The 14,410-nt window shown below is 42.4% G+C and overlaps 1 non-coding gene across 1 annotated transcript; it reads right to left on the bottom strand.

The window, feature by feature from the left end:
* Window positions 1–11,655: 11,655 nt before the first annotated feature.
* LOC120262647 lies at window positions 11,656–11,762 on the bottom strand. The gene has a single exon (XR_005536908.1). It is a non-coding gene; the product is annotated as a small nucleolar RNA R71 (small nucleolar RNA).
* Window positions 11,763–14,410: the final 2,648 nt, after the last annotated feature.

Below are 14,410 nucleotides of genomic sequence, written 5' to 3'. Positions count from 1 at the left end.
AGAGCTTCTTGGGAGGCAACCCAAGCATTTACTGTTTTCTTAGTTGTTAGTTTAGTGTTTGCATAAATAAGACTTTGAGTGTCGGTGTCTTGATTTCTAGATGCTTTTGTTGTGATTTTCATGTGTATTTTTGGTGTTATCTTGCGGTTTATTGTGTTTTGGCGGAAAATTTTGGTCATTTGAGCTTGTTCTCAGTGTTTTCTCTGGGTAAAGTTGCTTTGTAAGGCAGGCTTTGAGTTTATTTATATGTTCATGAATTTTTTGCAGAGCCTGCAGTGTTTTCGAAGTGTCCAGAGAAAATACATGCCCGTGTGGAAGTTTTGCATGGCCGTGCATTTTCATTCAAAGCTCATCCAGAGAGGGAACAAGGGCATGGACTCGTCCCTGTGAAAGACTGATAAGTGCTTGTGTGATATGAATGCGAAGCATTCTTTCCTTATGTTGAGCATTACTTTTCTCGGGTTTTTAGATTAATATGTGTGCTTTTATGTTACTTTTATGCAGATAGGGTTGTGAAACCAATTATGAAGGAAAGAAGCCAATGTGGATAAGAAGGTACCGATTTTGGAGGAAATCTTACTAAGGTTCAAACGCGAAGATATAAGTCGGGTGCGAGATGCTAGAGTATGTGCCAAGCTCACTGTAGCAAACACTGCAGCAATTACTGTTCACAATCGGCCGAAAATGACAGTTTCAGAGAATCCACACGGGCGTGTGGAAATTACCCACGCCCTTGTGGAAATTCCGCACGGGTGCATGTACCGTCCACGGCAGTGGAGTCGCCCGATTCCAGCCCTATTTAAAGCCGATTCAGCCCCGATTTTGGTATTCTTTTGTCCATCTTTTCCCCAAGTTGAGAGAGGGCTTTGGCTAGGGTTTCTAGGGGTATTGGCTAAGGTTTTGGAGAGGTTCTATGGCTCCGACATCGCGCGTTATTTGGAAGAAGGTTATTGGGAGAGCTTTCGTCGGCACCGATCCGGCGAGGTGTATCCTAGGCCGGACAAAGGATCCCTTACGATGAGTAGAGGACTCTCCACAAGACCATCGACATGACCATCGAGGGGGTTTCTTTATGGATTTATTGCTTTTAGATTCGATTTCTTTGATTGTACTTAGATCCATGGAGAGCTAAACCCCTAGTGGGTACTTGGGTGATTGTGAACTCTAGGATGTATTCGTTTCATTGAACTTCTTTATTATGCTTTCAATAAATTGTTGTTTATTGTGAGTTCCAACCTTGAATGATTGATTGTATGAACATTTCCCCTAGAGTGACACTAGGGTTGAGAGTTCTTGTTGGTAACCTTGTGAGTGAGTGACACACCACGAGCGTTAGACAAAGCTAGGTTAGAGAGGGTTGAGAGGGTGGGTCGAGAGGTACAGGAGCGTCCCCTTTCCCCTCCGACGTGATAGATTCTATCTCCGTTCCTTAAGTTCTTTGCGGCCATAATAGAGTGAATGGTCTAAGGGATGAACCTCCACTGGGGCCTAGTTGCGGGTGCAATGGAGTGAAGCGTTGAGGGGATCTTAGTATGTAGGGCTTAATTGTGGCTAGGGACCTTCCGCCTTGACCAAAGGGTTAGGTCTATAATTAGGAAGCGATTTATCACTTGGAATCCCTAGAGCTCATTGCAACTTTATTCGAGTACGAGGTTGAGAGGTTATTTAATCTCTCCTCCGGGACATGAATAGAGTTAGGCGCAGTTGACCTTAGATTTGGGACTATGTATGTAAGGATTTCCACGACTCACCATTGCATTGATTAGGAAGCATAATAGAGAGTTCTTGCACTTGAAGCGATTATCCTAGGTGAAGCATCATCCGAGTACCCCATCTTTATCGATTGCCTTACCTCCTCCTTACTTTTGCCCTCTTACTTGTTGCTTTTAATTGTTGAGAATTGAATCATTATCACACTTATCATTGTTGATACTCCACATAGCTATAAATCAAATTAAGTGTCTTTAGTCCCTGTTCCCTGTGGATTCGACCTCGCTCACCCGGGATTATTACTTCGACAAACCCGTGCACCTGCGCGATATACGCAAGGGGACCTTGTCAAAGACCTTGTAACAATCCGCACGCTCGTGGCTAATTTCTGCATGGGCGTGTGTTTTCCTACATAGACTTACAAATTTATCCTGAGAAAACACAGGGGCGTGGCCTCGCCCCTGTGGATGACTCTCCTATAAAAACACGGGCATAAGTAACTTCCGCACGCTCATGTGGATCTTTGCAGAGAGTTTCTCCTCCATCCCGAGAAGACACAGGGGCGTGCGTCTGCCCCTCTGAACTTGTCAGTAAGAAGCCATGGTTGTGCGTAATTTCTACACGGGCGTGTGAAACAATTTGCGAGTTTTCTCCGTTGGACAGAGAAGCCACAGGGGTGTGAGTCTGCCCCTGTGTGTCAGGCTCACGGGCATGGGTATTTTATGCACGCCCATGCAGTTGCCTTTAGAGATAGAGGAGTGGTTTCCTAAGAATGCACAGGAGCATACGTCTGCCCCTGTGACTCTCTCCTATGGAGGCAAACGGCCGTGGGAAATTTCTGCACGCTCGTGTGGATGTTCAAAATTCCAAGAGACACAATTTTCATGTAAAAATCTCATTAAATCTTTCATCTACTACCCTCCAAATACTTGAATAACAATATTGATCAATTTCCCAACATCTCACCGATGTTTTAAGAGGGATTTCCAATCAATTTCAACGCTGAATTCAAAGTTTTCATGCCCATTTCATCAGTGAACCTTTTGCTCTATCTCTTATTCACCAATTCTTGTTTTTATTCGATTAAAAGTGTTGAGTTACGGCAATTTTCACTCTATAATGGTTTATGCATGTTTAGAAAGAGTTTAGACTTGGGTTTTAAGGTGTATTTTTGGAAGTATTGACATGTAGCCATGTAATTTTCACGCCCCGCAGATACACACGGGCGTGTGGAATTTCCACATGAACGTGTCGAATTCTACAGTATTATTTCCAGAGCTTCATTGATTATTTTCTCATCAATTGTTATAGATATGGTGCCTCATTGGAAGAAGCAAGAAGTTAAGCTTCCCAGGGAGACCCCACCTGAGCCAGTACACATGGCATTCTCGAATCCCGAGCATTAGGCTCGATTTGAGAGATTATCGGCACTCAGTTTTGGTTAGTCTCGTGTTGTGGATTTGAGTGTGCTTAGAGAGATTCGGCTCGGTAAAGAACTAGCCAATGAGATTGATGAGATGTTAGAAGTGGGAAGCTGGAGAAGATTGTTGATGATCCAAGAGCCAGCTTTCCGCGCGTTGATGGTAGAGGTGTTGGTGTCTTTCGAGTTTGATCAGTCATATAGAAGTTTGGACACCGTGGATGCTATATAGTTCTGAGCATTCGGACATTCATTTTGTATGAGTGTTACTGAGTTTCTCGGTTCGTATGGGCTTGTATAATAAGAGTTACATAGGTATAGAGGAGTATGGACACTAGCCGACAGATTTCCCGGGTACGTCAACTCCGAAGCAAGTGTACCGAGTTTTGTGTGAACCTGGGCTGTATGAACCGGGAGTGTCTAAGGCCACCAGCCTATCTCAGCTGAGATACAGAAACAAACACTCAGTCCTCAGTAGGTCTATGTCCGGTCGAGGTGACAACACAACTGTTTTGAGCAGGCAGTACTTACTCTATTTATACTCCATGGTCTGCAATGTACCGATTCACCTGGGGCACGTAGTGGCTAAAGTTGTGAGGCATCAAGGCTAGTTTGCGAGAGTGGAAGTATTATTCACTGGTCCTTACATCAATAGATTCATCTTGGGGATGGGATTTCTAGAAGTTATACGAGATGTTGAGAAGACGGTCGTACCTTCCCCTCTTGGAGTTTATACAATTAGGATAATGAGGTTGGTCCATAGATGTGGGCTTGGAGCATACATTATAGCTACAACCATTCTAGAGATCACTGAGGGCGGAAATGATGCAGCGAAGGATTCCCGACAGGTACCCGAGACTTAGTTTGCACAGTTGGGGACCGGAGCACCCTTTGCAGCATAGGAGAGACTCTGCGCTCGGTGCCTATTTTTACTCCTCCTCGAGCTCATGATCATATTAAGAGGTAACAACGCCCCTTGCGTGTATCCCGCAAGGGCACGTTTTTTATCGAGTAATAAAATCACAGGTGAGTGGGTATCTTATGCATAGGGAATAGGGAATAAAAATACTTAAATTGCTTCTTAACCAAGTGAAAGATGAATAATGGTTTGTTAACAAGATGTAATGTAAACAAGCATAAAAGAGATAACAAACGTAAAGGGGAGGTAAGGCAATCGATATAAATGGGGTACTCAGATATTGTTCCTCCTAAGACGATCTGTTCAAGTGCAAAACCTCTATTATGCTTCCTGACAAATACATTAATGAGTCATGGAGATCCTTCAATAAATGGTCTCAAATCTAAGGTCAACCATGCCTGACTTTATACATGTCCCGTAGGAGAAATTGAACAATCTCAACACCTCTCACTCATATAGAATCGCAATGAGTTCTAGGGATTCCAAGTGATAAATCCTCTTCCTAGATATAGATCTAACCCTTTGGTCCAGGTGGAAGGTCCCTAGTCACAATGAAACCCTAGGTGCTAAAATCACTTCAACGCTTCACTCCGTCGCCTTTGCAACTAAGCCCCAGCGGAAGATCATCCCTTAGCCCATTCACTCAACTATGACCGCAAAGAACTTGAGAAAATGGAGGTAGGATAAATCACACCGGAGGAAAAATTGGACACTCCGCTACCTGTCGACTCACCTTCTCAACACTCTCCAATCTAACTTTGTCTAACTCTCATTGCATGTCACTCACTCATAAGATTTACCAATAAGAACTTTCAACCCTAGTGTCACTCTAAGGGAGTATTCATTCAATCAAACATTCAAGATTGGAACTCAATTAAAGCATCAATTAATGGAAGCATAATAATAGTTTTAATGAAACAAATACATCTTAGCGTTCACAAATCCAAGTACCCACCAGGGGGTTTAGCTTTCTATGGAGCTAGTTATAATCAATAATGAAATTGAATGTAAAAGCAAGTAATCCGTAGAAAACCCCCTCGATAGTTATGACTATGGTCTTATGGAGAAGACTTCACTCTTCTAAATGTCAATTTGTCCGGCCTAGGATACACCTTGCTGGATCAAATGTTGACTAAAGCTCTCCCGCTAACCTTCTTCCAAATGGAGCATGTAGAACCTCTCAAAATCCCTTGCCAATACCTCTTAAAACCCTAGCCACCGCCCACTCTCAAGTTGGGGAAAAGTATGGAGAAAAGAATCCTAAAATCGGGGATGAAATCGGCCTTAAATAGTTTTTGAATTAGGCATCCACACACCCATGTGGATTCTCCACATGGCAGTGGATAATGTCCACATGCCCGTGTGGATTCTTTGAACTTCATTTTTTTCGGCCGCCTGTGAACAGAACCTACTACAGTAATGGCCCGAAACGCTCACAAAACCATGTTTTCATCAAGGTAACATAAACATGCAAACATTAACATCATAGATCACCTTGCTTCTTCAATAAACGCTTGATTGGTGAAGATCTTCCTATCAATGCACAAGTCAGGATACTCAAATATGACTGCCTTTGTGCCCCTCAAAATCTTTGTGCTAACTTGAATACAAGGAGGTTGGCACACATTCTTGCATCTTGAACCCGACTTATGACTTCGCGTTTGAACCTTCTCAAGATTTCCTCCAAATAGTGCATTAATGACCTACATTGGCTTCTTTCTTGAACATTCAGCTTCACAACCCTATACACATGAAAGTAACATAAATGCACATATATTAGTGCTAAAACCCGATAAAAGTAATGTTTATCATAAGGATAGAATACTTCGCATTCTTAGCACACAAGCACTTATCAAACTCCCCACACTTAAGCTTTTGTCCTCAAGCAAACATTAAAACATTAAAGTTTATATGATGGAAATATTGGGAGTGCTTGGCCTTAGGTTCACCAAAACATGTAAAGAGAGCATTCTATAAGTAAGGAAAATTCAACACTAAATACGAAAAAATCAATACTCTAGCTAAAAACTTCAATGAAAAAGGATAACAAACCCGAAGTTGTATAAGTGTGTGTAAACTCACTGAAATCAACCCAAGGTATACTCCTCAAACTTCTAAGTATAACGGACTTATTTATCTACAAAAAAGTAACAAAAATTAAAACAAAGGTACTAGCTTCACACATCCTCTAAGGTAGCCCTTTCCAAACCGGCAGCTAAGGTTTCTTTCACACTTTCGAGGTGGTACCTCTTTCCACTAGAGTGGTAGCTTTCACTCATCCTATGAGATAGCTCTTTCTCTCATTAGGCCATAACTATTATCCGACTTTTGAGAGTAGCTTCATACTTCATAGGTGGTAGCTATTTCCACGCAACAAGCACAACTTAAAAAAACTATTTTGTTCTTTCTTTTCCATTTTTTTGTTTGAAACATTTAACAAAAGAAACAACTATAACTAGTCCCTTTAACATCAAACTTGAGTTTCCAAAAAAGTTAAAGAGTGAGCAGTGCAACAAGTGTCAACCGGGCAAAAATTACTTGAAATTCAAGCAAGAACTAGAGCATGAGAACATTAAATGTTAAAAATTCTCCTAAACTCAAGAATATAATCATTGCAACTAAGGTGAACTGCCATTGGCTATGTGAGCATGTATATCAATCAAAACTAATATAAAGGAGATGTGCATTATGAAACTCCCCCTACAGTTAATTTATACATTATCCCCAATGTACACATGCAAGCTCACTTATAATATATCAAGCAAGAATATATGTGGGAGAAGCAATCAAAACAATACTCCCCTGACTCCTAGTGTTGCATTTGATGGAGCTAAATCCTTGAGAGTGTTCTTCCAACGGGTTGTGAAGTACACACGGCTAAGTGCCGAAGCACCTTGGCCGTGTCCATGACTAGTTCTCAGTTCCCATACTGACCAGACTATCTGCACACATACATGAGGGGGTTCAGTGAAGCAAAATAAAACTAAAACAATAGCTCGAGTATATAAAAGATGAAGCAACAAATACAACTCGAGACATCAAAATGAAAATAAACTCAGAAGAAAAGTCCTTTCTGAGTATACAAGTCAAAAATGAAATGCAGAAGTAAAGAAATGAAAAGCAAAAATCAAGTGTCAATGTCGTCAGGTCTTTTCTACACTGCTAATGCTGGTGCTAGATCAAAGGGTGCTGGTGGAGGTGGTGATGGTGATGCTGGAGGGACTGGAGGTCTTCCAATCAATAGCTGCTATAACACATCGAAATGGGCCACCATCTCGGTTTATTGTGCTGACTATATCGCTCGAATCTCGATGATCACAGACCACAATACACTCATAGTGCTCTCGAGCCTCTCAATATGATCATAGGCTTAGGAAAGGGTAATCGTACACCCTGAGGTCTTAGTCGCCATCAGTGTGGAATCCTCTACTACATCCCCTCCCCTCTCGGTGCTCTCAGTGGTGGATGTGGCCAAAATGTAAACTCAAGGCCCATATCTGCACACTAATCCCATCATCCTGAGAATATGAAGTCCAAGCGGAGAAGGAATAACTATCTTTTCGGCATCCTGAATAGCATCCACGAGGCCCATCCCCCGAATAAGTCTAGTGATGAAGGGTACCATCCAATAATACTCCCCGATAAGTGTTTGTGTGATAAGAACACAAAGTGTTCTTTCCTTGTGTTGAACATTACTTTTCTCGGGTTTTAGCGCTAATATGTGTGTATTTATGTTACTTTCATGAAGATAGGGTTGTGAGAGCGATTATGAGATAAAGAAGCCAATGTGGGTCGTAATGCACCAATTTGGTGGAAATCTTGCTAAGGTTCAAACGCGAAGACATAGGTCGGGTTCGAGATACAGGAATGTGTGCCAACTCCTCATATTCGAGTTAGCACAACTATTTAGAGGAGCATAAGGACAATCACATTCAAGCACTCAGACTTGTGCATATTAAACAAGATCTTCACCAACTTGTTTGTTATTGTAGAAGCAAAGCAATCCACGATGTAAATGTGTGCCCGTTTTGTGTTACCTCGATGAAAGCATGGATTCAGAAGTATTTTGGGCAGGTACTGTAGTAGGGTTCTGTAGCAAAAACGGTAGTAAGAATACTGTACCAGCACTGTTCACAGCCGGCCAAGAAAACATAAAAAACAGAGAAGCCACACGGGCTTATGTAAATTCCACACGCCCGTTTGAAACATCTACAGTGGCACTCAAACGGCCGTGTGGAATCCCGATTCCAGCCCTTTAAAAGCCAATTTCAGCCCCGATTTCAGCATTTTTTCTCCATCTTTTCCCCAACTTAAGAGAGGGTGGTGGCTAGGGTTTTGAGAGGGATTGGTTAGGGCTTTGGAGAGGTTATATAGCTCCAACATCACGCACCATTTGGATGAAGGTTAGTGGGAGAGCTTTCGTCGGCACCGATCCGGCATGGTGTATCCTAGGCCGGACAAAAGGACCCTTGCGACAAGTAGAAGACTCTCCATAATACCATCACCACGACTAACGAGGGGGGTTTCTATGGATGCTTTGTTTTTACATTCTATTTCATTGATTGTATCTAGCTCCATGGAGAGCTAAACCCCTAGTGGGTACTTGGGTATTTGTGAACCCTAGGATGTATTCATTTCGTTGAACCTCTTTATTATGCTTTCAATTAATTGATGTTCATTGTGAGTTCCAATATTGGAGACTTGATTGTATGAATGCTCCCGCTAGAGTGACACTAGGGTTGAGAGTTCTTCTTGGCAACTCTTGTGAGTGAGTGACACACCATGAGAGTTAGACAAAGTTAGATTGGAGAGTGTTGAGAGGGTGAGTCGAGAGGTAGCGGAGCATCCACTTTCCCCTCCGGTGTGATCTATCCTACCTCCACGTTCCAAGATTTCTTTGCGTCCATGGTAGAGTGAATGAGCTAGGGGATTACCTTCCGCTGGCATGTACTTACGAGTGCAACGGAGTGAAGCGTAAAACCCTAGCCGCAGCCCCCTCTTATGTTTCGGAAAGAATGGAGAAAAGAATGCTGAAATCGATGCTAAATCGCGGCTTAAATAGGGTCGGAATCAGTGATAAGTGCTTGTGTGATAAAAATGCTGCAGTGTTATTTCCTTATGATGAGCATTACTTTTATCAGGTTTTAGCGCTAATATGTGTGCATTTGTCTTACTTTCATGCATATAGGGTTGTGAAGCTGAATGTTAGAGAAAGAAGCCAATATAGATCGTGAATGTACCATTTGGAGGAAATCTTGAGAAGGATCAAACGCAAAGAGATAAGTCAGGTTCAAGATGTGAGAATGTGTGCCAACCTCCTCGTATTCAAGTCAGCACAATGATTTGGAGGGGCACAAAGGAGTCACATTCGAGTATTCCAGCTTATGCATGAATAGTAAGATCTCCACCAATGTAGCCATTTATCTAAGAAGCAAAGTGATCTACGATGTAAATGTGTGCCCATTTACGTTACCTACATGATATCAGGGATCCGAGAATATTTTGGGCAGGTATTATAGCAGGTACTATAACAAACACTGTAGAAATCAACTATAGCAGATACTGTTCATAGCTGGCCGAGAAAAGTGACTTCCAGAGAATCCACAAAGGCGTGTGGAAATTCGACATGCCCGAGCATTATTCTCCAAGCCAGTGCGGTGAATCCACAGGGGCCTGTGGATTACGGATTCCAGCCCTATTTAAGGCCGATTTCATCTCCGATTTCAGCATTATTTTCTCCATCTTTTCCCCAACTTGAGAGAGGACGGCGGCTAGGGTTTGGAGAGGTATTGGCTAGGGATTGGGAGAGGTTCTACGGCTCTGACATCATGCTCTATTTGGAAGAAGGTTAGTGGGAGAGCTTTAATTGGCACCGATCCAGTGAGGTGTATCCTAGGCCGAACAAATGGACCCTTGGACGAGTAGAGGCTTCTTCACAAGACCATCGTCACGACTACTGACGGTTTTTTTTTTATGGATTACATGCTTTTACATTCGATTACATTGATTGTAACTAGCTCCATGGAGAGCTAAACCCCCTAGTGGATACTTGGATTTGTGAACCCCAGGATGTACTTGTTTCATTAAACCTTGTTATATTGCTTTCATTAATTGATGTGTTAATTGAGTCCCAATGTTATATGCTTGATTATTTGAATACTCCCTTAGAGTGACACTAGGGTTGAGAGTTCTTTTTGGTAACCCTTGTGCATGACTGACACACCACTACAGTTAGACAAAGCTAGATTGGAGAGGGTTGAGAGGGTGAGTCGAGAGGTAGAGGAGCATCCCCTTTCCCCTCCGGTGTGATTCATCCTACCTTCATTTCCTCAAGTTCTTTGTGGTCATAGTAGAGTGAATGGGCTAAGGGATGAAATTCCACTAGGGCTTAGTTGTAGAGGCAACGAAGTAAAGTGTGGAAGTGATTATAGCACCTAGGGATTAATTGTGGCTAGGGACCTTTCACCTGGACCAAAGAGTTAGGTCTACATCTAGGAAGAGGATTTATCAGTTAGAATCCTTAGAACTCATTGCAATTCTATACGAGAGATTGTTCAATTTCTCCTCCGGGACGTGCATAGAGTTAGGCATGGTTAACCTTAGATTTGGGATCATGTATTGAAGGATCTCCACGACTCATTAATGCATTAGTTAGAAAGCATATTAGAGGTTTTTTGTACTTGAAACGATTGTCCTAGGAGGAATAATATCCGGGCACCCCATTTATATTGATTGCCTTACCTGCTATTTGCTTGTGCTTTCTCTCTTGTCTCTTTTACTTTTGTTTACATTACATCTTGTTACGCAACTATTATTCACTTTTCACTTAGTTAAGAAAAGAATTCAAGTATTTTTATTCCCTACTCCATTTGGATACAATACCTACTCATCTGGGATTTATTACTTCGACATACCCGTGCACTTGTGGGACACACGTAAGGGGCGTTGTTAAGTGTTTGGCGCTGTTATCGGAGAATAGGCGTTTAGAAATACTTTGCACTTTGTTTTCTTAGCTATTCATTCATTCATTCTATGTCACATCTCCTTTTTCTATCATCGTTATGATTTGTTTTCTTTCTTTGGTGTGTAGCTCCAGGTTATGACCCGAGGGAACCCTTTGATATTGATTGAAGGAGATCCTGAACTTGAACGTACACTTAGAAGAAGGGGAAAAGAACTTGTGCAAGAACCGTCTAATGAAGTGAAATAGAGGTTGAAGGGTCAGATAATATGTCAGAATAAAATGAGTAACAGAGGACACTTTCTGATTATACTAGTCTCTCAGTTTTGGGCACACAATCGAGTATTGTGCGACCCCCGATTATAGCTCCGAACTTCGAGCTGAAGCCAGCATTCATCCAAATGATTCAGCAATCAGCGCAGTTCAATGGTTTAGCCGATGAGGATCCAAACAACCATATAGAGAACTTCTTTTAAGTTTGTGATATGCTGAAGATTAATGGTGTATAGGATAAGAGCTTTCCCATTCTCTCTCAAGGGAAGTGCCAAGCAGTGGCTATATTCTTTGCCCAAGGCCTCCATCATGACTTTGAATGAGATGGTCGAAGCTTTTCTTGCTAAATACTTTCCTCAGGGGAAGTCGGCCAAGCTTCGCAATGAGATATCATCATTTGTGCAAATGGAGTTCGACTCTTTGTTTGAGACATGGGAATGCTTCAAGGATCTTTTGCGGAGGTGCCCACAGCATGGATTTCCTGAATGGATGATTATTCAGACTTTTTATAATGGGTTAAATCCGAGTACAAGGTAATTGCTAGATGCCTCAGTAGGAGGTAGAATGGGGAGTAAAACCCCGGAAGAAGCCCGACAGTTTGTAGAAGACATGGCCATTAACAGTTATCAATGGAATGTGTAGGAAAGGAAAAAGGCGGCTAGGCTTCATGAAATTGATGCAGTAACTTCATTGGTAGCTCAAGTGGAATAGTTGAGTAAGAAGTTAGACATTCTAACTTCTAATAGAATGGCAGCCGTGACTACTTGCACCGGATGCGGTGGAGGACATGCTCCCTTCGATTACCCGATCTCTATTGGTGATGCATCTTCAGTGGAGAAACTCAATTTCGTGGGTTAATGTAATGAGGAACCAAGGGAATCCATATAGCAACACGTACAATCCGGGTTAGATGAATCATCCCAATTTCTCATGGAGCAACCAAGGACCACAAAAGGCCATGGTACCAACGGGTTTACAAAAACAACAAGCCACAAACATAGAGAACTAAGTTTCAGGCTTGGAAACCCGAATGACCGATTTTGAGAAGGCCTTTACTAGATTTGTGCAATCATCAGATACAAGGTTTCAATCAGTTGAGGCTACACTTCGCAACCACACCGCTTATTTACACAATCTTGAGAATCAAGTAGGGTAAATTGCGAAGTCTCTATCGAGAGACCAAAAGAAAGCTTGCCAAGTAATACTGAGACCAATCCTAGAGAAGATGTGAAGGCGATTAATTTGAGAAGTGGTCGCAAGGTTGAAGGAGACCAATCCAATGTAGAAGCACCCGAGGTCATAGAGTTTGGGGAGGAAGCAAGCAAAGAGAAGGAGGTAGCACCCCCACCTTTCAAGCCAAGAATCCTTTATCCCTTTAGATTGAAGAATAACCAAGCAGATGAATAATACAAGAAGTTCCTGAGTTTGTTCAAGCAACTTCACATCAACATTCCTTTTGTTGAGGCATTATCCCATATGCCTAAGTATGCAAAGTTCTTAAAAGACTTGTTGACCAAAAAAAAGAAATTGGAGGACAGTGCCTCTATGATTCTAGATGCTTCTTTCTCGGTGGTCATGCAAAAGAATATGCCGAACAAGAAGAAAGACCCAGAAGCTTCATTATCCCATGCAACATTGGCAATTTGGGTAAAGAAATGGCATTGGCCTACTCAAGGCCCAGTATCAACGTCATGCCATATACTTTCTTTCAGAAGCTAGGCTTGGGAGAACCTACGCCTACTCAAATGACATTGCAATTGGCGGACCGAACGGTGAGACATCTGAGGGGCATCATTGAAGATGTGCTTGTCAAGGTGGACTAGTACATTTTTCATGTAGACTTTGTAGTGTTGGACGTCGATGAGGATACAGATGTACCTTTGATACTTGGGAGGTCATTCTTGCGCACTTCCAAGGCATTAATCTACATGGACGGCGGGGACTTGACACTGAGGATTGGAGATAATAAGCTCACATATCGCCTCGCCGAAGCCATGATACAATCTGTTGACTTTGATGATACTCTTTACTTTCTTGACAATACTGATGAGATTGTTGATGAATATATGCAGGAAATGTTCAATCCAGACCCGTACGAGGGTTTGTCCGAGCAAGAGGTGGACGACGAGGAAGTAATGATGCTTGGTTCAACGGAAGAAGTACCATCTACTCTGGGAATCATGAAGAAGGTGCTTCGGAAGATGAAGAGGGTGAGGAGACCCCACCATAAATGGCCCAGGCTGTTGGGGATGTGCGAGAACTGAACAAGTTGGATGAATCATTGATAGGTGGTACCAAGCCCGATAACTCTCTCTCTAACTTTAAGAGACTTTGCTCTTCATGCTTTCAAGCTATGGGTAAGAGGGCAACCTTCATCTATGAACCCCCATGAGGTAAGATAAAGTACATCAACCTTAGGGACATGAAACAAGCACTTCTTAGAAGACAACTCAAGTGTTTACTATTTTCTTCATTTTTTTTAGTTTAGCAGTTCATGAATAAGACTTTGAGTGTTGGTGCCTATATATTTTAATGCATTGCTATGATTTTCTCGTGGCTTTTTGGTGCAATCGTGCGCGTTAATGTATATGTCAAAGATTTGTTCGTTTAAGTCAATTTTTCATGTTTTAGCTGGTGTATTTTGCATAATAGGGCAGGCTCTGAGTGTGTATACATGTTTAGGAATTTTTTGCAGAGTCTGCAGAGTTTTCTATGGCATCCAGAGAAAAACACACGGGCGTCCGTATTTTCCACATACCCATGGGTCTACACTTCGAGCTCATCTAGAGATGGAACAGGAGTGTGGACTTGCCACTGTGAATGACCTTGTGAGTTTCGCACGCCCATGGTCGCACGGGTGTACGTCTTCTAGTAGAGACTTAGCAAATTTTACCGAGAGCACACAGGGGAGTGGACTCACCCCTATGGTCGATCTAGTGATAAACGCACGGGCGTGGGTAATTTCCGCATGCCCATGTGGATCTCTGCAGCAGAGCTCTCCTCCTTTCTGAAAAAAAATAGGGGTGTGCGATCACCCTGTGAGTTAGACCTGTGACTGTCCACACCCGTGTGGAATTTTTGCACGGGCGTGCAAAATACTTAGTGATTCTTCTCGGTTGGAAAGAGA

This window comes from Dioscorea cayenensis, chromosome 5 (genome assembly GCF_009730915.1).
Source record: "Dioscorea cayenensis subsp. rotundata cultivar TDr96_F1 chromosome 5, TDr96_F1_v2_PseudoChromosome.rev07_lg8_w22 25.fasta, whole genome shotgun sequence".
NCBI lineage: Eukaryota > Viridiplantae > Streptophyta > Magnoliopsida > Dioscoreales > Dioscoreaceae > Dioscorea > Dioscorea cayenensis.
Note: the sequence above shows the minus strand (reverse complement) of the source record. Positions and strands in the feature narration are given on the sequence as shown.